The 23342-nt window shown below is 47.7% G+C and overlaps 1 protein-coding gene across 1 annotated transcript in view; it reads right to left on the reverse strand.

The window, feature by feature from the left end:
• The window catches only part of CORO2B (coronin, actin binding protein, 2B), a 117575-nt gene extending 111083 nt beyond the window's left edge, over window positions 1-6492 (reverse strand). The window contains exon 1 of the mRNA XM_011940335.1: window positions 6261-6492. The gene's annotated coding sequence lies outside the window, so the exon portion shown is untranslated. The remainder of the gene's footprint in view (window positions 1-6260) is intronic.
• Between the last annotated feature and the right edge of the window lie 16850 nt (window positions 6493-23342).

Below are 23342 nucleotides of genomic sequence, written 5' to 3' on the forward strand. Positions count from 1 at the left end.
CCTCACAGGGGCGTTGTGAGTTAAGGTCAACAAAACTATAAACTCTGAGAGGACAGAGCCTGTGTCTGCCTTGGTCCTCTGTTACATCCCCAGGATTCAGAATAGTATCTGGTAGTAGGGGTGCTCAGCAAATATCTATGAATGAATGAATGGCGTGTGGAGGTGAATCTTGTGACTCTGAAGGTGCTCCATGGGGCTGAGCTGCTTTTGTTTCTAGCGAGTAGTCAGTGAGGTCCAACAATAGGATTTGCTGTGTTTGGAGGTTGTGAGTTCCCCATTGCTGAAGGCAATTAAAGAAACTGGAGGTCACTTGGCACAGGTGTCAGGGATGGGACTCACATAGCAGGTTCAGGTCGAACTGAATGACACTGGAGAATCCTTTCCAACTCAGAGTGAATTACAGGCTAACTCACCCCATACCAAATCCCCATGGCCTTCATCAGCCTCAGGCTTGTCTTGCCCAGTCAGCTCACACTCAAGGGAATGTACAACCAACCCTCACATCCTCACACTGCAGTCACACAGTCCACCCACCTGGGCGGTCTCAAAACACGCCCACGCCCCCACACACTCCACTTCCACATGCAGTCACCCACCCAGCAGCATTGCCACAATTATCATTAATGTACGGCGCACCCACTGCAAACCCGGCTATGGGTTAAGTCCTTCTCCAACTTCATCTCATTTACTTTTCACTCTAAGAAAAAGAGATTATCCCCATTTTAAAGATGGAAAACCAAGACTGAGAAGGTCAAATAGTGGCTCACATTTATAATCCCAGCACTTTGGATAGGGAGGATCACTTCAGGGTGGGAGGATCACTTCAGGGTAGGAGGATCACTTGAACCCAGGAGTTTAATAACAGCCTGGGCAACATAGTGAGAACCTATCTCTACAAATAATAAGAAAATCAGAAAAATTAGCCAGGCACGGTGGCATGTGCCTATAGTCCCAGCTCCTTGGGAGGTTGAGGTGGGAGGATCACTTGAACCTGGGAGGTCAAGGCTGCAGTGACCCATGATTGCACCACTGCCCTCCAGCCTAGGTGACAGAGTGAGACCTTGTCTCAAAAAAAAAAAAAAAAGTGAAACTTGCCCAACATCACATGACTGCCAAGGAGCTGAACTGGGCTTTGAACCCAGGTCTGTATTATCCCAAAGGTTGTCCTCTTGAGTCACATTGCCTCCCTGTCTCAAACCACCAACCAAACCAAAGCAAGGCCAATCTGTTCTCACAAGGCTCTGGTAACCCACCCATCTGGAAAGGCAGAGTTATGAAGCCGGAGCCACAGTTCATTCCCAATCCAGGTGCACATGTGCTGGTCTCCAGTTCAGGCCAGTGTGGAACTCTGGGCAGGTCCCCTTTCAGGAATGCCTCCTCCTCATTTCCTCCTGCCAAACCCTATTCAATAGTATGGTACAGTTCAAATGCTTCCTGTGCTGCAAAGCCTCTCTGGTCCCTGAGAAAGAACTCAGCACTCCCTGCATCGTGCTTGCTCCAGGCCTCCATGCTGGCACGCACTGCATTGTTCTGGGGCTAGTTGTTTATGTGTCTGCTTCCCCTAGCCGACTGAGTCCCATGGGGTCGGGGGCAGTGTCTGATTTGTCTGCGCCTCCATTCCAGCCATGAGCACAGGTCCTGGCACCTCCAAGATGCTCAATTGCTCATTAAACGCTGTGGCTAAATTGCTTACGGCCTGCAGGGTCCCTACACCTGCACTGGCAGAGTTTATGGTGGTCACACAGTTGAGAATATTCACAGCTGATCTCATCTGTCCACTCCAAGCTGAGTAACACACCCGTTAATCAGCAGGCAGGGAGAACATCTGTGGCTCCTTCAGAAAGCAATAGCTTCCCGAAGTGGCGCAGCGTATAATAGGCCCTGTACCGTTCGTTCCCTGTGCTCCCAAGTGGAGCTCGGCCAGCAGACTGCCTTGCATTTACCCCAGAAGACTTTCTACCCTTTGTTGGGGGATTTCATCACAGAAACTGGCTCCCCGCCCAACCCTGCCTGATACACACAGTAGGAAGGCCTGGAAACCTTCTAGCCCTGGTCCTGCCTCGGCTGGCTGAGTGACTGGCTGAGTGACGGCAGGCACATTCCCTCTCTGGGACTCAGTTTGTTTATCTGCAAAACAAAGAAATAACTACTCTACTATAGCTGCTTGATAAGACTCAGATTTAAGAAAAAAAAAAAAAAGGAAGAGAAGGCATTTTGGAAATATAAAACTGATTCAAAAGCAAGATATGGCACCAGGTGATCCCTAAACGCAGACTTTTGAATGAGGTTGGAAGGGGAAGACCCTCTTTACTCCTGTGGCTTAAAATAACTTATCAGACTCATGGACAAGTGTTCTGTCCTTTCTGGGCCTCAGTTTAGTCATCTGTCAAACAAGAGGTTGAATGGAATCGGTGTTATCAGTGTTTTCCAAACTTCGTAATTTGTGTACCACTGCCAACATGTTCTTGCCATTTCTACAAATCACCCGAACCATATCTATTTTAAAATTTTCTTTAAATTGGCTCTTTCTAACATTTAAATATCTGTACAAACATCATTCTAAGCAATTTAAGCCATGTCATCACAGTTTGATGTCCCAGCCACTGTTTTTCCTAAAACACATTAAATAAATACACAACAATTAGGCCGGGCATGGTGGCTCACACCTGTAATTCCAGCACTTTGGGAGGCCAAGGTGGGCGGATCACCTGAGGTCAAGAGTTCGAGACCAGCCTGGCCAACATGGTGAAATCCCATCTCTACTAAAAGTATAAAAATTAGGCGGGTGTTGTGGTGCATGCCTGTAATCCCAGCTACTCAGGAGGCTGAGGCAGGGAAGTTGCTTGAAACTGAGAGGCAAAGGCTACAGTGAGTCAAGACTGCACCACTGCACTCCAGCCTGGGTGACAGAGTGAGACTCTGCCTCAAAAGAAAAAATAAGAAAATATATAACTCCACTTTCATCTTCTATAAAATGAGAGTGATGATGCCAGTACTGTCCACCCAAAAAGGAGAGAACACAGCAAGGAAAGACCTAGGGTTTATCTGGTCCTACTATTCACTCTGAGTTTGCTGAGAATGAACACGTGCACACACACATGCATGCACACACTCACTCATATATATGTACATATATATGTATGTGTACACATATACACACACACACACATTTACACCCAGCATTTACAATTATACCCAACCATGTTTATTCAGGCCCCACTGAGACTATCTTGTGTACTGCTGGTGGTCTATGTCCATTTTTGAGAAGCAGAGGGAGACAGGACCCTTTGGAACACTTCCAGCGCCAACAGTCCAAGGTTTACATCCATGTGATGCACACACCTGGCACCAGCGCTACGACAGAAGCCCCAGGGGATGATAAGACAGTCTAGCCCTCTAAGACCTTCCAATCTTGCACACACAAAAAATGCTCTCCAATTGCTTCAGTGTGTTTTATTTGTTTTTTATTTAAATCCTGCTCTAAGGCATCATACTAAAATGTATACGTTGCAGCAGGATGAAAATCTAAGTGATAAAATTCAGGCTAAAGGAAGGTGAGGGTAGGAGAACTAAGACAAGGTAAAATGAGTATATAGAAGGCTAATAGCTCTTGAATGCTTCCTGGAAGAGTACACAGACTGGGGCTCTGAGCTTCCTAGCAGTCAAAGTAAAAAGGAAAACATGATTCATTCTCCTTTCATTCTTATTAATATGTGATATATGAGCAACATCCTCAATTGCATCCCAAAGATAAATACGATGTAATCGTATCTGGGGCTGCTGACCTGACTAGGGAGATGCTGTTACCATCTTCTGATAAGTATCCCTGCCTCTCCTTGAGCCCATCTTCTATGCTGATGCCGCTGTGATCTTCTCCTAAATAAATTTTTGACCATGTCACTTCCCTTTCTCAAAATCGCAAAATGTTTTCCTCTTCCCTACAGAATGAAATTTTAAATTTTCAGGCCTGTATTCAAATATCCCCTTGAACTAGCTCAAAGTATTTTTAGGGCCACATCTCTAGGAACCTCATATTGAGATCACAGTGTAACTGCCTGAATTCAAATCCTGGCTCCACCACTTAGTAGCCATGTGACCTCGGGCAAGTTACATAACTTCTCTGAGTCCCATTTTCCTCTTTTGCAACATGAAGAGATAAAAAGTCCCTGTCTTGTGCTCGCCTCAGCAGCACATAAACTACAAAGTCCCTGTCTTGTAGGATTATTGAGAACCAAGTGTGATAACCCAGGAAGAGCGCTGCTCATGTGCCAGGCACATCAGTGCTATCTCCTCAGCTGTGCACTCATGCCTCCCAGCCTTTGATTGCACTGTTGCTTCCATCTGGCTGCCTTTCCCCTTTTCCTGTTTACTCAAATGTTTTCACACATCTGGACTCAGCTCAAGTGCCACTTGAACTGGGAGCCTTCTGTGATTCCCCCAAATTAATGCATTTTTTGCTCTTTTTCCATAGCACATAATTTATATGTAATACAACATGTGTAATATATGCAACGCTCAATCCGTGTTTCTCACACGGAGGGTCACCTCCTACTAGTAGGTTATGAAATCAAAGTGGTAGGCTATTACCAGCATTTAAAAAAAAATGAAGCAGAGTAGAAAAGACTAGAAAATAGAATGCATATCATGACCTTTGGTTTTGTTTTGTATACATAACATGTATTTGTGTGTGTGTGTGTGTATGTGTGTATTGGGTCACAACAAAATGATTTTTCTCACTAGTAACTATAGCAAAAAAGTCTGAAAGCCACAGCACTAACAGGGTTGCTGGAGGGCAGGGACTGACTCTGTTCAACTCTGTCCCCAGCACTTAGTAGGAAGCTTGGGACATAGTAGATGCTCAATAAATATTTATTGAAGTGAATTGAAAAATCTAGTGATCCAGAATGTCATGTTACTATGGCATTCCAGTAGCCTAAGATTCAAATGCAAACCCCCATGTTCAGCCACCATCTCTAAGGGCCCCATTCAGGCACAGGACTCACCTACTGGGATAACGACCACCCACTGGGGATTTCAAGTTGAGGTTCTTAGAAGTGAGTAGAAGAGCATAGTATGGCTTAGTCCCTGCTTACCCAGGACTCCCTCTTAAGACTCCACTTTCATCTTCCATAAAATGAGAATGATGATGCCAGCATGGTCCACCCAACAGGGAGAGAACACAGCAAGGAAAGACTGAGAGTTTATTTGGTCCTACTATCCACACTGAGTTTTCTGAGAATGAACACACACACACACACCCCCAACCACATATATATAGTCACAGACACACACACACACACACACACCCAACAACACATATATAGTCACAGACACACACATGCACACACACACAACCCTTCATTTTATAGGTGAGAATGTGGAGGTCCAGTATGGGCAAGTGACCTGCTCAAGGTCACACAGCTGGTGAGTAGCACAGCTGGGACTAGAACCAAGTCCTTTGGTTCCCAGATCACCAGTGAAGGGAGGACAAAGGATACATTAAACAGAAAAGTGCTTGAAAAACACAGAATAGTGAAAAGTGGTGTGAGCCTAGCTCCAAGATCTGCAGAGACAAGAGGCCACAGACCACAGGCCACAGTGGCTGATGCACTTGTCTCCTCCTCATTGTCTCTGGGTTCTCACCCATTCCCAGTCCCCACTCCCCACAGCCACCAGTGTCAGGATATCACTCGGCCTGCTCTGTGGAGCCCAAGAAAGCCAATGTTGTTGGAAAGCACGGGCTTGAAGGCTGACAGACCTGGCTCTGTCTCAGTCCCAACAACTCCTGGACCATTTTTTTGACCCCTCAGAGCCCTGCTTCCTCATCTGGTAACCAGGGTTACTACTCTCCATATACATGGTTCTTGGGAAAATTCAATGAGACAAGGCAAGTTAAATACCTAGTGTTTGCAAATTTACTTCCTTCCTTTCCCTTCTTCCTTTGAAACCCTTTATTTTATCCTCAGGTTTGTCTTCCAAATAAAACAAAACTCCGATTCTGCAAGGCTTCTCAGATTCATGCAGTTGGAATTAGTCTGGCTGTGTGTGTTTGGTTCCAGAACCAAATCCAGTTCAGCACACAGTGCCATCCCTCTGCGCACACCTGTCTGTCTCCCCCATGAGGCCATGTGCACCCAAGAGGCAAGACCCAGCTCTCGAGGCCTTTGGTAACGCTAGGTCCTCACCCATGGGAGATCTCGCAGATGACATGGGATTGCCTGCTTGCACTGGGGCCCACGCGCTGACACAGCTGTACTCACCGCCTGTCAGAATCATTCGACCACGGCCTGGAAGACTTGCACGATGGCCCACGGCACCCAGCAGGCGGTTTGAATCTGGATCCAGGGCAACTGCCTGCTTTTAAGGGAGTGCAGCATGGCAGTAAGGCCAGCACACTGGGCAGCAAGAGACCTTGGTGGGGCTGCATGACCTTGAGCAAGACCTTTCCCTTCTGTTGGAGTCATAGTAAAGTTCCAAAATCTATAAATAAGACTAAAAATAACACTAAGTACTTTTCTGAGAAGAAACTAGGATGACCAGAGAGCTTTTTAAAGCTATACATTTCCTGCCCAAGATTCTTAACCCTTCATCCCCTCAATAAGTGCATCTGAGGTGATGGGGAAGAGGTAGAGGTATTATTTTGAAAAGGCTCCAATGATAATTCTGATTAGCCATGTCCCCAACAGCAACCCAATTATGCCCATCATTATACTGTTTACTACAAAAGCACAGGCCATAGAGTCAGTCCTTGGGCAATTACTTAACCAGTCTGAGCTGGGTTCTTCCATCACAGAATGGAGAAAAGGCTTCATGTTGGACAGGGTTGCTGGGAGGAGGGAGTGAGCCGCTGCATGTAAACCACCCAGCAGGTCTGGCCTACAGTAGGTGTTCTATAAATGGCAGCCTCCTCCACCCTGCTCATCTGGGCGAAGTCTATGTCTCTATCAAGCAGTAAGCATCTAGGAAGGCAGGCTATGGTCTTCCTTCTTGTCTCAGTCCTTTTAGGCTTCTGTAGCAAAATACCATAAACTGGGTAGCTTATGAACAACAGAAATTTATTTCTCATGGTTCTGGAGGCTGGGAAGTCCAAGATTAGGGCACTGGCAGATTTGGTGTCTGGTGATGGCCCACTTTCTGATTCACTGATGGGCTTTCTAGCTGCATCCTCACATGGCAGAAGAAGCAAGGGCCTCTCAGGGGTCTCTTTTATAAGTGAACTAATCCCATTCATGAGGCCTCAACCTTCATGATTTATCATAAAGGTGACTGGTGAATCACCAATCACCCCAAGGGCTCCACCTCCTAGTAACTTTAGGGGTTAGGATTTCAACATGGATTTTGGAAGAACACAAACATTCAACCATAGCATTTGTGCTTCTCATCTAAGCCTAAGCCACAGCCACTGGCTCAGGAATGGGCACATCACAAATACTTGAAAACCCTTTTGCATCCCACAAACATTCACTGTGTGATTAGCCTACGCCAGGTGCCCTGGGTTAGGGAGACGCAGAGAGGAGCAAGACCTGGATGCACCCCTCAAGAGTCCTGGTCCAGGGAAAACGACTGATTCTCTGTCCACTTTGATTAGGAAGGATGACATTAGTCCTTTCTCATGGGTGCCCTAGGGAATTACTAACTAATTGGGGTCACGGTTAGTCAGAGAGCCCCAGTTAATGACCAGGCGGTGCATCCTGAGTTGGCCTAGGAGCCCTGGGAGGTGGAGGATCATTTCTCTGGCTGTCCTGAACCTGAACTAAGCCATCACTCCTGCTTTAGCCAGGAAAGCCTGTTGTGGCACCCACAACGCCCTCACCTCTCTCCTCTCAGAGGCGGCATTGAGAAGCCCAGCTCCTGTACACAGCACCTCCACCATCCTACCCTCTGGCATCCCAGTGCCTGGTAAACAGGACTCTGTGGGGAGTAAGCCCCCACCCCACCCCACTTCTACACACAGGAGCTTTGTCCCAGCTGCTGCTGCATAATACATGGGCGCAAGCCCGGACCAGCCTCGGGACCATCTTGGACAACAGGCCCGTCACTAAGAGGCTGTGAGGGGCACAGCCAGGACACAAAGCGCTCCAGTCAGAGCTGAGAAGAGCGGATAAAGGGCCCGCTGCAGCCCTGGATCCAGCCCCTCCCCCAGCACACAAGGCAGGAATGGAAAGGAAGCCGCTTCACCAGAGGGCTCCTGGGAGTCCTGAAATCCTCCCAGGCACTTTCCAGCACAGCCTCCAGACACATCCTTGACCGTGAGGGCTCAGGCACTTTCCTCTCATAACCCTCTAAAGTCATTCAGGAGCTCTCCTCGTGTTAGTCCCCATGTCTCTTCTTTAAAATAGTTTCTCCAGCAAGTTACTGACTTGGCAGGGTCTGGTATGCTCCTTTGTGTCTTAGTGGTGGTTTCTAATCTTGGCTGGCCCAGAGGCTCCTAATCTACCTATACCCAGGCATCAGTGGGAAAACAATAAAGAAGAATAAGAGAGGGACATTATGAATCACCTCCCAGGTACTTCCTAAAAGAAGCTATGCACGATTTGATGTGATAATACGGCACCCTCCTTTTGCAAGATATTTAAATAGAACAAATCCACATGCAACTGTCTCTACAGAAGCAGAATTGGGGACTTACATGTATAACTGATTTAACAGTAAAGGTCTGGATGATTTGTTTCTGAATCACTCTGATAACACATTAAGATGTGTTCACAAGTTCTCACTGGCATAGAGGCATATATTCTAGGGACCACTCCCAGAGATTCTGACTTGGGAGATCTGTGTGAGAACCCAAGAATCTGCATTTTAACAAGCACCCAAGAGATTCCAATGCAGGTGGTCCACTGATGACACCTTTAAGGCACGGTGGTGAATGAAAAATTCCAGGCTTCAAATATACAAATAGGTATGACACACTGGTGGCTAACTGAACCCACAACAAACTAAATCTATAATAAGGAAGCTAAACTCACAGCAATTTATAATTGAAAAGCAAAAATAGCAGCAAATGGACTTTGGAGCTAAGTAAATATGACAATGAGAACAAAGTGTTCTTACTAAGACTTTCAGGAGTTTCAGCTATCTATATAGGTGTACATAGTAGGAGCTTTGCCAAGGACTGCAAAGATGCCAGCCATCTTAGTAGAATACTGATTTCAAGGCCCTGAAAAACTCTAGTGATGTGCTAATTTAGGTTTACAAATGCCATGGTTTGATAACCCCTGTTTAATTCAGGAGGATATCTGTAAGCAGCTTTTGGTTGTATATTAAAAGTCTATGGCATTGTGCGTCATTGATTCTTAACAAGCCAAGGAAGTGCTTGCAATTCCAAATCTGTTCTCAATCCTTCAGGGAGAGCCTTGCCAGCCACCAGGGAACTGAAGACTGGTCCTTCAAGATGTATCTCATGGAAACAAAGAAGGGAAGTCCTGACAGTTGAGATGGGGAAGAAATCAGGTTCAATCTATTTTGATGAACCTCAATTTGATAAGCCATTTTGATACGCTGCTACTACTGTCACATGGATTTTTGGAGCCCTGAAGCTCCAGGTTTGAAGATCTGTTTTTTGCAGAAATTGTTCATTTCCCGTTCTTCTATTCTGGATTCTGTTCTTCTATTCTCCCTCACGGTAATAGTCTTAGTTTTTATCAGGGAAAAAAAGACTACATTTCCCAGGTGCCTCTGCAACTTAGTATGTGGTCACGTGATAAAGTGTTGGCCAATTGGATGTAAGCTGTAGTATAGTGTGGCAGCTCCTGGTCATCTATGAAGGAAGGGGGAGCCTTCCCCTTCCTTTCTTCCCCCTTTTCACAGGTAGAAACATGGACATGGTGGGGAGCCATCTTAGACGACAGAGCAACAAGACAAGGAACCTGGGACCCTAACAACTTGGAAAAGCTGAGCCACCTTCACAGCCCAGACGCTTACATCCAGACTGTGATGGGAGAGAAAAATGAACTTCAATTTCATTTATGCCATTTTGGGTCTTTATTAGAGCAGCCAAAACCATATCCTCACCTGTTTTAAACTCCTATTTCTCGCTCTTCCATCACCCTCAGGATGGGAGGCAGGGAGAAGAATTTCTGACCCCTGATTTTGAAAGGAGTCACTTAAGATAAAAGCACACAAACTAAGACTAAAGGCTGCTTCCATTACATGTCTCTTCTGGAACTCTCGGGAAAGACAGAAAGCAGCAGGTTTCTCTGAAGGGCCATCAGGAGTTTTGGTGAAGTGAGAGAGGGGAGTCCAATGTCATGCTGAACCTGGCTGTACTGATTCCCTGTGCAGTCCCATGGGAGTGAATAGCTCTGATGTCCTGGACCTGGGAAAGGAATTCCAGAAAGTTGTTCCAGACCCTAAGGAAAAATGAGCCACAAGGAGCAGGGGAGCTGGGGTCAGTTACAAACCAGATATTGTCACCTTTCTCTCCCCTAAATGCTGGGAACTCGCAAGCTACAGATTTGCAGAGCTGATGGAATCCTAAAGATCTTCCAGCCCCATTGCGTCATTTACAGAAGAGGAGACTGCGGCGTGAGGATCATGAGTTTCTTCATGTGAAGTCATGAGTTCAAGGCTGGTTAGAGAGCAAGTTATCATCAGCAGACCAAGGTGTGAACTCAGATTGCCTGGCCCCATCCAGTTCAGTACTCTTTCTAGATTTTGTGCTCCAACTGCTGAATAGCACATCTCCCAGGAACTCAAGAGTGTGAAAAATCTTACCAAACAACCTCCTCTCAACCCAACAGCTCTCAGTTTTCCTGCTTTACCCCAGACCTCAGATCTCTCACTTCCACATCATCCATACCAGTATTCCAGGACTCCTCTGTAGTGCTGGACATTTCTCTCTTCTCCTTTTCTCTGTCTCTCCTTTCTCTGCCCCTTCTCACGCACACCTTCTCTCATACATAAATGCAGTCATTCACTACTGATTTGTCCTTATGACCATCATTTCAAAGTCTATACACAAAGAATGCCACAGAAAATAAGAGCTTAATAAGTATAGTGCCCATCTCTATCCCTCCATATTCACATAGAGGGACCTTTTCAGTGTGTACATGCATCTGCATCCAGAGCTTCTAAGATCCTCATTTGTTTTGTCTCATTCTATCTATTCCTGTGAATCTACCCCAATAAACAATGAGCAGTGTGGATACATTTCATGTTCAGAGATGCTTCTTAAAAGTAGAAAGTTGAGGCCAGGTGCAGTGGCTCATGCCTATAGTCTCAGCACTCTGGGCAGTGGAGGTAGGTGGATGGCTTGAGCCCAGGAGTTTGAGACCAGCCTGGGCAACATAGCAGGACCCAGTCTCTTTGAAAAATACAAAAATTAGCCAGCATGGTGGTGCACACCTGTAGTCCCAACTACTTGGGAGGCTGAGGTGGGAGGATCACTTGAGCCTGGGAGGTTGAGGCTGCAGTGAGTCGAGATCATGCCACTGCACAGCAGCCTGGGTGACAGAGTAAGATCTTGTCTCAAAAAAAAAAAAAAAAAGCAGAAAGTTGGAACCACCTAAAAGTCCAATATAAGAGGCTAATAAAATATGTTTACGTTCATATGATAAACTATTATATAGGCATAAAAATCAGGCTTTTGAAGCACATTCCATGTCTTATTAAATCTAATTCAATCAACTGTAGAACTGACTGTTATTTTACATTCATTTAGGAAAAAAAGTAGTAATTAACTGTGACATGCTTTCAGTTGAAGATATATCCAATCAGAGATAAAAAATTTGAAATACTATAATCAGTAAAATACGGGATAAATAATACAATGGGGAAACGCTCCTGATACAATGTTGTAATATCAAAGGCAAAAGGTAGGAAATTGTCAGATACGGTCATGGGGGAAAAAAACAAAGAAGTGAAAGGAAAACACCAAATGCAAAGGGTGGTATCTTGGGAGGGTAGGATAAAGTGTGATTTCAAAATTTCATCTTCACACTTTTCTGATTTTTCAAATTTTCCAGAATGCACATAGATCATTTTTATAATCTGAAATAGACATTGTTATTTTTTTTTAAATCTATAAAAACAGATACAACAGAACAAGAGAATCACGGAGCGTGTTACTCCAGACTCTGCATTCTTCTTTTCCATCATCTCCAACATGCATGTACATATAGAGAACTGGTTCCCACAAGTCATGCTCAGTGGCTCAGTGGTGAGGCGCATTGTCTCATGTTGATGAACCGAGGCTGGATTAGCTTAGTTGTTGTTCAGTACGTGAAATGTTTCCCAATTGTTTTGCTAACACAAACAAAGCTTTGTACAGAGTACTTCTTTTATTTTCCCCCTGGGATTCTTTCCTTGACCACTTCCAGGGTGTGGAATGGAAGGTGCTACCTGCCATCAGCGCTGGGTGTTAGTTCACATCTTTGTGAGTGGGAGTCAAGGGACAGAGTGGTGTCTAAGGTTCATTTCCACGCTGATGCTCTGTTTCTCTCTGTGAATATTCTGGACTAGCCTGATGCCCTGTTGGCCTCCCAAACCCGCCTCACAGAAACGGAAATTATTTGGCTGGTCCTCAGAGCACCCTAGTCTGCAAGGTGATAAGCCATTTTAATAAGTGAAATCAACACATCAATGCCTTGGGAGTAACATATACTCAGGTATAGAAGGCAGATGTAGGATCTAGTCTGGGACCAGGTTTCTACAAATTTAAATGCGCAGGATACTGGAGGAGGGGCTTGGTGATGGAAGGATGGGAGAACAGGAGGTGATAGAGGATGTATGAGGGAGGGGATGTGAGCAAAAGAGCAAGGGGTCTGTTGTTCCTGGAATAAGGGTGTCTGGAGATCAGGGAGGAAAACAAGCCTGGGGCCAGGGAGCAAGGGGTCTTAGATGTTAAATTGGGGGGTAAACAGGGAAAGAGGATGCATGCAGGGCCCAAGCCAGCCCCCAGCCCTTCACTAGGCCTTAAGGCAAGCGCAGCACTTCAGGGCAGGGAGTGGTTCAACCATTTGCTTTGTAAACGAGTCGCTGGTGAACCTGTCTCGTCCTATGAAGTCCTAGCTCCTCTTCTGGGCTGCATCCATTGACTTTTAGTGAGGGCTGCTGACCCTGGAACCAGAGGGCTGCAGGGTCCCTGAGGATAAGGCCCATTTCCCCAAGATCTCTGCGTCATTCAATGCCTACTACCTAAGAGGAGCTCAGTGATACTCACCTAGTTAATTCTGAATAACACATGGAATCATCGCCACATCCATTTTCTCTCTGTGCCTGAGTTTCTGGCCAGGTTTTATCAAGAGAAGGAGGGTGGGTAAAGGGGAGAGGCTGGTTGTACAATTACAGGGCCCCCTGGGGATGGGCTAGCTGGCCAATGTGGATGATTCATGCGGATTCCAGGTCAAGCTAGTGTACTGAACCAGACCGCTTCGTGCTCCCCTACCCCATCCCACCCTGCCTGCCGTCACAGTCAGAGACGCGGCCCCAAAGGGCCATCCACAGGCTGTTGTACGGTGAAAAGCAGCCCTCCAGTCCCAGGGCATGGGCTGACCCCAGCTCACCCCTGGGCAGCCAAAGCAACGGCCTTCCATCAGTAGCTTTTATGCCTTTGGTTAAGTCACGGGACGTCCTGGGAGAAGAACGGCAGTGAGGGAGCAGTGGGGAGGGGACAGTGGGCTCAGGCCTGGCAGCGGAAGGAGCTGGGAGACCAGCAGCAAAAAGAGATGAAAACCCCATTTATGCCCTCAACTCCAAGGGAGATACGGATTTGGGAGGGAAGGCCCCTGCCCTGGAGCTCAGACATTTCCCTTCCTTTTCCTCTCCACCCAAGTCTGGGACAGAGGCTCATTTCCTCACACCTAGATGCTTGATGTGGACCACAAACTAACGCCCTGCCCCAAAGCCTCCACAGCCATAGAGCTCTTCTAAAATACAGGCCCTGCTGCGAGAAATAAGATGGTCACTAACAGCCTGGTGTGACTCAGTTCACCAGATCTTCTTCTCCTTTGCTAGATAAGGCTCAGACAGGGAACAATGAGGGAGGACAAATTATCTTGACAGCACATGTGTCCCTTTCAGGTGACCATACCCTCCCCCCACGAGGCCCCATGCCCATGTTGCTCTTGTCACCTACAATCCTTTTCCCTCTCTCTGCCCATCTGGCTAACCCAAATCCCAACCATCCCCGGAGGCCCAGTTCCAATGCTGCTCCTTCCTTCCTGGAACCCAGTGCACAGCGCAGGCAGCCGGGAGCCCTGGCCTCAGCATTTCTCCAGGCACATGGCTTCTAATTGCAAGTTGATTTCCTCTCTGCTGCACCTTGAGGATAGGGTCTGAGTTTGAGTGTTCATTCTCTTTCTCTCTCTCTCTCTCTCTCTTCCTAGTACCCAGTGGAGGTTTTGGTAAATACTTGTTGAATGGGTGGATGGAGGCTGAAATAGCAAACACAGTGGAAGGGAATGATGATGCTGATGATGACGGTGCAGAATTTCAAGTCCCCTCCTGGAGTCCCACAATTCTTCAAGCCTGAGAAAGGGCATTCGGGAGTCTGGGCAGGGGAGGGGCAGAGAACAAAGCCATGAGGCTCCAACCATTCAGGATGCAGGAATGCTTGTTCATGGGAGTTCCCTCCCTAGGAGAGGAGGAACTGGGAAGTAGAGGGGAGTATGTTCCCTGACCCCCAGGTCTCTCATCATTCTCCAACAGATCCCTTCACTGCACAGAGCCAAGTCCTTGAAAAACAGAATGTCCCCCAACACACACACTCACGCACGCGTGCACACTCACACAGAGCAATACCAGGAAACGGATGGGGGCTCCCTGGGGGAGAGAGCTGGGCTCCCGGCCAGCCAGTGGGTCAGCTTGGGCTGCCCGGCCTGGCCAAGAGAGTTGTCCTTCAGGCCGAAGTCCTCCAGGGGACCACAGTGTGGGGGAGGGAGAACCTGCCTTGCTGGCTTTTCTCCCAGGAGGCCTGGAAACTGTAACCGCCAATGTTCGGGTCTGGGCTGGCCATGCGCAGCCAGCCACAGGAGGCCAAGCCCTGATCACATCACCCTGGGCCCCTGCCTAGCTCTTCACAAAGGAAGCGTCTGGGCCTGCAGTGGCTGTGCTCAGGCCCCCAGGTCTGGTTTGGGTTGTCTAAGTGCAAGGGAAGGAAACCTTGCTCCAGAGTAGGTAGCAGAAAAAGTGGGATATGTTCTTTCACATTGGTGGCATTTCACAGGTGTGAAAGGACATAGCCCTCTGCAAAGCTGTGGTCTGGCAGCTGCAGCTGAGCCCATGTAGACCCCTCACTCCCACTCACTCCCAAGGTCCTGTTTCATGAGGTGCTATGCCCAAGGGCATGTGATTTTGACCAGAAGATGATAAAGGCCCTGGGGTCTTGTCTCATGGCATCTGTTCCTGGAGTCCTGGTCTGACCTCTCTTAGAGAGGAGTGAAAAAATGAGAGTTAAAGGGGCTTTTTTTTTTGAGATAGTGTCTCACTCTGTCACCCAGGCTGGGATGCAGTAACACAGTCTTAGCTCACTGCAACCTCAAATTTCTGGGCTCAAGCAATCCTCCCACCTCAGCCTCCCAAGTAGCTGGGACCACAAGCACGCATCACCACATCAGGCTGATTTTTAAATTTTTTGTAGAGATGGGTTCTTGCTATGTTGCCCAGGCTGGTCTCAAATTCCTGGCTTCAAGAGATCTTGCCACCTCAGTCTCCTAAAGTGTTGGGATCACAGGCGTGAGCCACCGCACCTGGTCCAAAGAAGCTCTTCATAAAAAAGACTTTGAGGCAGGTTCCATGTCCTCTCCAGTGGAATCTGGGTGTGGAAGTGACCCTATGTGACTTCTGAGGCTAGGTCATAAGGGATCATACTTCTTCCTTGTTTGTTGGAACACTTGCTCCTGGAGCCCCAAGTCATCATGTAAAACATCTGACTACTCTGAGGCGGCCATGCCATGAGGAAGCTCAAGCTGTGTGGAGACACTATGTGTAGATGCTCCAGTCAACAGTCCCAGCCCAGTCCAGCCTTCAAGTCATCCCAGTCCAGGCACCAAACATGAGTGTGAAGACACTTCCAGATGATTCTAGTCCCTCAGATGTCACCCCTAGTCATTTAGGTCTTCCTAGCAGAGACCCCAGACATTGTGGAACAGAGACAAACTATCCCCTTTGTGCCTGGCCTACAAAATCCTTGAGGCCCCTTGCTAACCCCTCCACCTACTTCAAAAGTCCAATATCTATCTCGAGCCTGGTGAGCCAGGGAGAAATTCAGGGGAGACTCAAGATGTTTGGAGAAGGCTCCTTCTTATAGTACCCTCCAGCTCTGGGGGTGAAGGCTCTGACCAGCTGGCTTGCCCCTTCCCTGGTTCCAAGTCAACCCACAGTAAACAGAGGATGTATTGAGCACCTACGAAGTACCTGCCCTGTGCCAACAGCTCCAAGGGTCCCGTAACGTCTTCCATGTCCACCCCTCCATGCGCAAGAAACTCACCCTCTATCTGGGGCCATCAGAAGCTGACCAAATGTAACTCCATGTTCAGTTACTCTGTGGATTTTTCTGTGCCTGTCCCAGTTACAAATATTCTGCCCCACTCTACCCATGAGCTAGCAAAATATCCTCATCCTTTCAATGTTTCTGTATCCAAACTGTATTTTTGACACAGCCTCTTCCACTCAGAAGCAGCTCAAAAATTCTCTCAGGCCACGTGCCAGAATTTGGGGTATGGAAAATGTTTACTTTAAGGAAAGCGCCTGACCAACAACTACACCATTCAGTGCAGCAGGACGGTACTTACGTGTGCTATAAGTCATGCTGCCCAGATGTAAGGCCCTATGCTGGGGACCACAGGGACCATCAGTGCAGTCCTAGATTCACTGGAATTGTCCAGGGAGCTTGGAATAAATGTTGATGCCCAACCACAGCCCAGAAGCTGTGATTCACTGGCCTGGTGGGATCTGCAGGTGACTCTAATATATTTGCTTGGCTAAGCCCCACCACCCTAACTCCCTTTGCCTGAGGTCATTCATTTCTCAGGGCTTTAAACACCATCTACAAGCTGATGGCTCCAAAATTCCTACTCCTGGTCTAGGCCTCTTTTTTGACCATTGGACCCTCCTTTTGGATTCTTGCAGTCACCTTTGACCTAACATGGTGGAACTAAACTACTGGTCTTCCCCCCACCCCAGTCTGCTTCTCTGCCATTATGACTTTCAGTAAACAAGGCTTCACCCAGCCAGCTGCTCACCCTCAAAACCCAAGAGCCGGCCAGGTGCCGTCGCTCACTGCTATAATCCCAGCACTTGGGGAGGTCAAAGTGGGCAGATCACAAGGTCAGAAGTTCGAGACCTGCCTGACCAACATGGTGAAACCCCGTCTGTACTAAAAATACAAAAATTAGCTGGGTGTGGTGGTGGGCGCCTGTAATCCCAGCTACTCAGGAGGCTGAGGCAGGAGAATTGCTTGAACTCAGGAGGTGGAGGTTGCAGTGAGCTGAGATATCGCACCACTGCATTCTAGCCCGGGCAACAGAACGAGACTACGTCTCAAAAAAACAAAAACAAAAACAAAAACAAAAAAACCCCAAGAGCCCTCTGTGACTCCTCCCAGCCCACTTCTAGGTCCTGTCCATTTTCCCTTCACTTTCCAGTCTCAAAGCATCTGTACTTTCCAAATAATTTTTACACAGTTATAATCATGATATGCATAAAACTTTATGTCCCACCTTTTTCACTTAGCAAAAATATTTTCCAACATTGCCATATCATTTTGGTATTATAATTTTTAACGGCTGCAGAATATTCCATTCAATCAAAGATTCCTAATTCACTCAGCCAGTCTCATACCGTTAGGCCTTTATTTTGCTCCCAATGTTTCACTGTTATAAATAATGGCATGATGAGCATCTTGATGCATACAGCTTTTCCCCGCCTTTGGATTATTTCCTTTGGACAGGTTCCCAGAAGTGGGATTACTAGGTCACAGGATATGGACATTTTTATGGCTTGTGGTGCCTGTTGCCAAATTGCTCTCCAAAAGGGTGATACCACTTTACTTTATGTGTCTTTGATAATGGCTTATACAACTTTGGACAACGCTGCCGTAGGACCCAGGGCAGTGCTAAGCAGCTGGGAGACTGAAGTTTTTCTTTTCAAAGCTTCTCCTTTTTTTTTTTTTTTTTTTTTTTGAGACAGAGTCTCGCTCTGTTGCCCAGGCTGGAGCATAGTGGCATGATCTCAGCTCACCACAACCTCTGCCTCCCAGGTTCAAGCGATTCTCCTGTCTCAGTCTCCTGAGTGGCTGGGATTACAGGTGTGTGCCACCATGCCCAGCTAATTTTTGTATTTTTAGTAGAGACAGGGCTTCACTATGTTGGCCAGATTGGTCTTGAACTCCTGACCTCGTGATCAGCCCGCCTTGGCCTCCCAAAGTGCTGGAATTACAAGCGTGAGCCACCGCGCCCAGCCTCAAAGCTTCTTAACAGCTTGCTTAATTTTCTCCTAATTATTAAAGTAAAAAATGCACAATCTAGAAAGGCAAAAAGAAAAGTATAACCATGTAAACAAAAGCACCCATAATCCCACCTTTCCATAGGTTCTCAGAAGGTGTGAGTTCTGATTGTTGGAATGCTGGGATGAGGGATTGGGGCTGAATTTACACAGAAGGGAAGTTTTTTTAAAAAAAAAATCACAACTTATACATAGAGAGGACTCCAGCCTTTCCAGAGTGGTCCACTGGGGAGGACACGCACATATTCTAGCCATGCTGTTGAGATCAAATCACCTTTTAAAAACAAAAACAAAAACAACAACAAAAAAACACCTTTTTAAATTTCCTGGTATGAAATTCTGCTTAGGACTGGCAAGGCATTCTTAGGGCTATCCTCAGTGATGGCAGTCTTTGCCCTTGTTAATAGAGTTCCTCTCAGCCATAATCCCAAATCCTTCAGGAACACGCTTGTTCTGCTCACGGTGGGAAAGGCGGTTTGGGGGTGGGGGCTGACGATGAAGAATGGAACCAATTTCCTGATGGTAGAAGCTGCTACTGAGAGCTGCTCTCAGAAAGGTCCCAAAACTCTGAGCAATGCTGGAGCCCTGGAGTACGCGTCAAGGGAAAGGGACGCCCAGAGTGACGATACTGACAAGCAAAGAATAACAAGAGAATAAGAATGACAAGGGGCAGCTCATGCCTGTGGAGTGCTGACTGTGCTGGGCTCTGTGCCAAATGCTTTCTGTATGTGAAATACACTCAGTGCTCACAACACTTCTATGGGGTAAGAATTTGGACCCCAGCAGTCTGACTCCATAGCCTGGGCTCCTATGCTGAACCTCCTGGTGCACATGTTCTAGTATGAGCCTCTGAAGGAGACCAGATGCCCTTCTGAATTCTGCAACGTGGCACTCTTCCCCATGTTCTGTCCCTTGCGCGCCAAACTCAGATCCAGCATCCCCTATGTATTAGACTGCTCAGGCTGCCCTAACAGAATGCCATAGGATATTTATTTCTCACAGTTCTGGAGGCTGGAAGTTCAACATCAAGGTCCAGCAAGGTTGGTTTCTGGTGAGGCCTCTCTTCCTGGTTTGCAGACGGCTGTCTTCTTGCTGTGTCCTCTGTGCACATGTGAAGAGACAGCGAACTCTCTGGTGTCTCTTTTCTTATAAGGACATCAGTCCTACTGGGCCAGAGCTCTGCCTTTATGACCTCATTTACCCTGAATTATATCCTTAAAGGCCCTGTCTCCAAACACACTGGGGGTTAGGGCTTCAATACACGAATCAGGGGGCTACAATTCAGCCCACAGCACCATGTCACCCCAACTCTGTCCTAAACACACGGACACCTTGACATCTGCTGATGACATTGCACTGTTGCTGCAGTTTGTCCTCCATGAAGGCTCTTCTGTCTCATGCCTCACACTAGTATTATCAGTAAGTGTGTTTTTTGAAGATAATAATTATTTGGAGGTTACAGGCCAACTTTCACTCATCTGTGCATACCCTCCCATTCATCCCCTCATTCATTCATTCAGTCCATTTATTTGTTTGACAACACAGTCATCCAGCAACTAGTTTAGTAAGCACCTACTGCAGTCATGCACTGTGTTAGCCCTGGGACTTCCATAGTGCATAAGACACAGCGGACAATTCTGCATCCTAATTCCAGACAACCTACCCACTTCTCTCTCCATCTGTCTTACTCTCTCACCCCAGGCAACCAATCCCTCTCACCTCCTATCCTAACAGACCCTTGGCAGATCCCTCCTTGAGCAGGGGGCTCTTTGACACCTTCCTGCTCAGGGGAAACAGATGGTGTTAAGCCAATGTGGAAGCTGTTTCTAGGCAAGGGATTGCAAAGCTGTGTGTCCACCCCTTGCCCCAAGAAAACAAAATTATACATATCCCAACAAGGGAGACACGTGTGCTTGCAAGATTCGTACAGGCAGTCCCTCTTTGCCCAGGAAATAGGCTTGCTTCCATGAGACGTTTTTATTAGAAAACAGAAAGGAATTGCTTCTTAGTGTTCTCAGGAAGAAAGTGGGTGTTGCACATTGCACAGAACCTCCTTCACTGAAGTAGAGAACTATGAAACTGGCAGTCACACCTCACATCTATTGTCTCTACCTCAAGAGGGGCAACAAAAGGCAGGGAAACCCCAAAGCAGGCAGAGCTATGGGGCTCCCACCAGCCAGGCTGATCACAGCCCCGGAGGTTACAGAACCGTGGAGGTTACAGCTGGATCCTGTTTAACATAGTACATGATAGGGAGAGGCGGTTAAAGACACAGCAAGAGCACTTTTTGCTCATCCCTCTCTTAGTGATCTAAAATTTCCATATCAAAGTGAATTACAACATGTAGGTAAAATGTGTGTGTGTGTGTGTGTGTGTGGGATCAGCCCCTAATCTGGGCAGGACCAAATATCTCAATCATGGCAAAACTCTTCCTGTCTCTCAGTTCTTCCCTTCCATAGCACCAAGAGTGTCTTTAAAAAAATTATTTCTAATCAAAAAAATACATGTCAGAGTGGTCTCTTAAAACATAAACCTAGTTGTCATTCCCCCGAATAAAGCCAGTCAACAGTTCCCTCCACCCCCACTTCAGGACCAAGTCCATGGTCCTTGCAAATGGGATTATGATGGCTCCTGTGATTTGAATGTGTCTCCACCAGAACTCAGATGGTGCCAATGGGATGGTATTCGAGGCAGGTCCTTTCAGAGGTGATTAGGCCATGGGGCCTCCTCCCTGGTGAATGGGATAAAGGCCCTTATTTTTTTTAAAAAAAAAAAGCCTTCCCATGGTCTTCTGGTCTTCTGCCTTCCACCATGCCAGGACACAGTGATCCTTCCCTCTGGAGGATGCAGCTCTTGCCAAACAAACGAACTTGCTGGTGGTGCCTTGATCTTGGACTTCCCAGGCTCCAGAGCTATGAGAAATCAATTTCTGTTCTTTAGAAACAGCTCAGGTGTTTTATTATAGCAGCACGGAGGGACTAAGGCAATGGCCCTCCCGGGCCTGGGCCCTGCCCCAGCACCACTAAGTAAGCCCCAGCTGCACTCAACTTCTTTCTGCTCCTCAAAGCCCTCATTTCTTCTCCAGCCTTCGCACACACAGCCATTCCCTCGACCTCAGCCACGCTTCCCAGCTGTTCTCTTGGCCAAATCCTCCTCTTCCTTCACATCTCTGCTTTCAGGTCACCCCTGGGGCAGGCCTTCCGATGACCCGACACTGTGGGGCTGCTCCTCCTGCAGGCCTACATAGGCATCCTTATCCTAGCACTCCTCACACCGTGTGCTCATGGCCGCACTCCCCACCTCACACCACTCTTGACTGTAAGCTCCATGTGGGCCGAGGCCTCTGCCGCACTCACTGTTTTATCCTCGGTGCCTACCGAAAAGCATGGCACCTGACAACACTCAGAGGATGCTGGCTGAATGAGGCCCAGGGACGGGACTCTCATCCTCCCAGTGCCACCAACCCCATCCTGTCCCCGCCTGCTTCCCCGGAGCCCAGCGGCAGTACCTCAACCATCTCTATATCCCAGGGCCTGGCACAGAGCTTGGCACTCAAACCAAGAAATGTTCAAGAAATGTTTGCTGCACTAAGGGGAGAGGCTGTGGAGGAGTGAGCAGAGAATGCGGCTTTCTGGACAGCTTTTCCAATGGCTACCTCTGCCTGTCAACCATTCACACACCCACAAAACCTGCATGCCACCCCGTCCCCGTCGAGGGAGGCACACACACTAAAGGAGTGCCCCTGCCTTAAAGGCTGGCTAGGAGGTGTCCTCTCCCTTTTAATTAAAAGTCAGACAGGCAACCTCCTCCCTCCTCATTCCTCTCTCTCCGGTCATTTCTAGAAACTGAGAATCAGCAGGACAGCTGGGAAGGAGGTGCTGTGGTTGTGGGGAAATTGCCAGGTTTGCATCTCTCCCTCCTCACCTTCCTCCCACGCTTCACGTCTCCCTGTCGGGGACCAGGCTGAGGGGCTCAAGGGCCAGGAAGCTGGAGGCTGGGCCAGGGGTGTCCCATTTACTGTTTCCATTTCCTCAAATGTCCTCTTCTTCTCCACATCTTCCCCAAAGGCCTGGTTTTAGGGCATCCCCTCTTCCTTAGATAGAGAAGGCAAAGTGTCTGCCCACTGGTCAGCACCTATGGTCATAGTGGGCAGGAGAGCCTCTGAAGGCCCCAGAAGCCACATCCACAGAAAAGCCCCCCAGCCTAGGTCCAGGGGTGGGATGGAGTTCAGACAGAGGCTGTTAACAAAGACCCCTTTGTCTTTCTGACTAAGTCTTACTGGGACCCAGGTCTAGGGTCCCAGAGAGGAGGGCAGTGGCGGTTATCCACGCTGGAGAAGCTTGTCTGCTGGTGGGAAGGGAGTATAGTGCGTACTCAGGGAAGTCCACTCCTGGGCAGATTGTGCTGAAAAATGTCCCTGGGTCACAAACCAAGCAAGGTGGCAGAATGGGGCTGGGAAAGATACAAACATTCAGGAAGGCTTCCTGTAGGAGGTGACACTGGAGCCAGCTCTCCATGGAGGAGTGCAATTTTCACATTTTAGAAAGATTTGCAAAACAAGCAGCACTTAGGCTATTGGAATTTGATGTGCTATGTGTGTGGTTTTTAGATGGGGGCTTGTTTGTTTGTTGAAGAAATCTTCGGCCAACAATAAGGCTGTGGGATCATTCATCTGCAAGTATCTTTTATCCCTGAAGTACTGAAGTACTGAGACAGACTGTAAGCTACACGCGGAAACTGTCTCTACTCCCTCTGCCAGCTCCAGGTCCCCTCTGGAGGTAGCCGACCCCAAGCAGCAGGGCCAGCAGCAGCAGTCCACATCAAGGGGTGGGAGGGGCATGCCTCCTAGCCAGTCTCCAAGGATGCAGTTCATTAGGATGCATCCTTTGTTGCCATGGAGA

The sequence above is a fragment of the Colobus angolensis genome, unplaced genomic scaffold (genome assembly GCF_000951035.1).
Source record: "Colobus angolensis palliatus isolate OR3802 unplaced genomic scaffold, Cang.pa_1.0 Scaffold19, whole genome shotgun sequence".
Lineage (NCBI taxonomy): Eukaryota > Metazoa > Chordata > Mammalia > Primates > Cercopithecidae > Colobus > Colobus angolensis.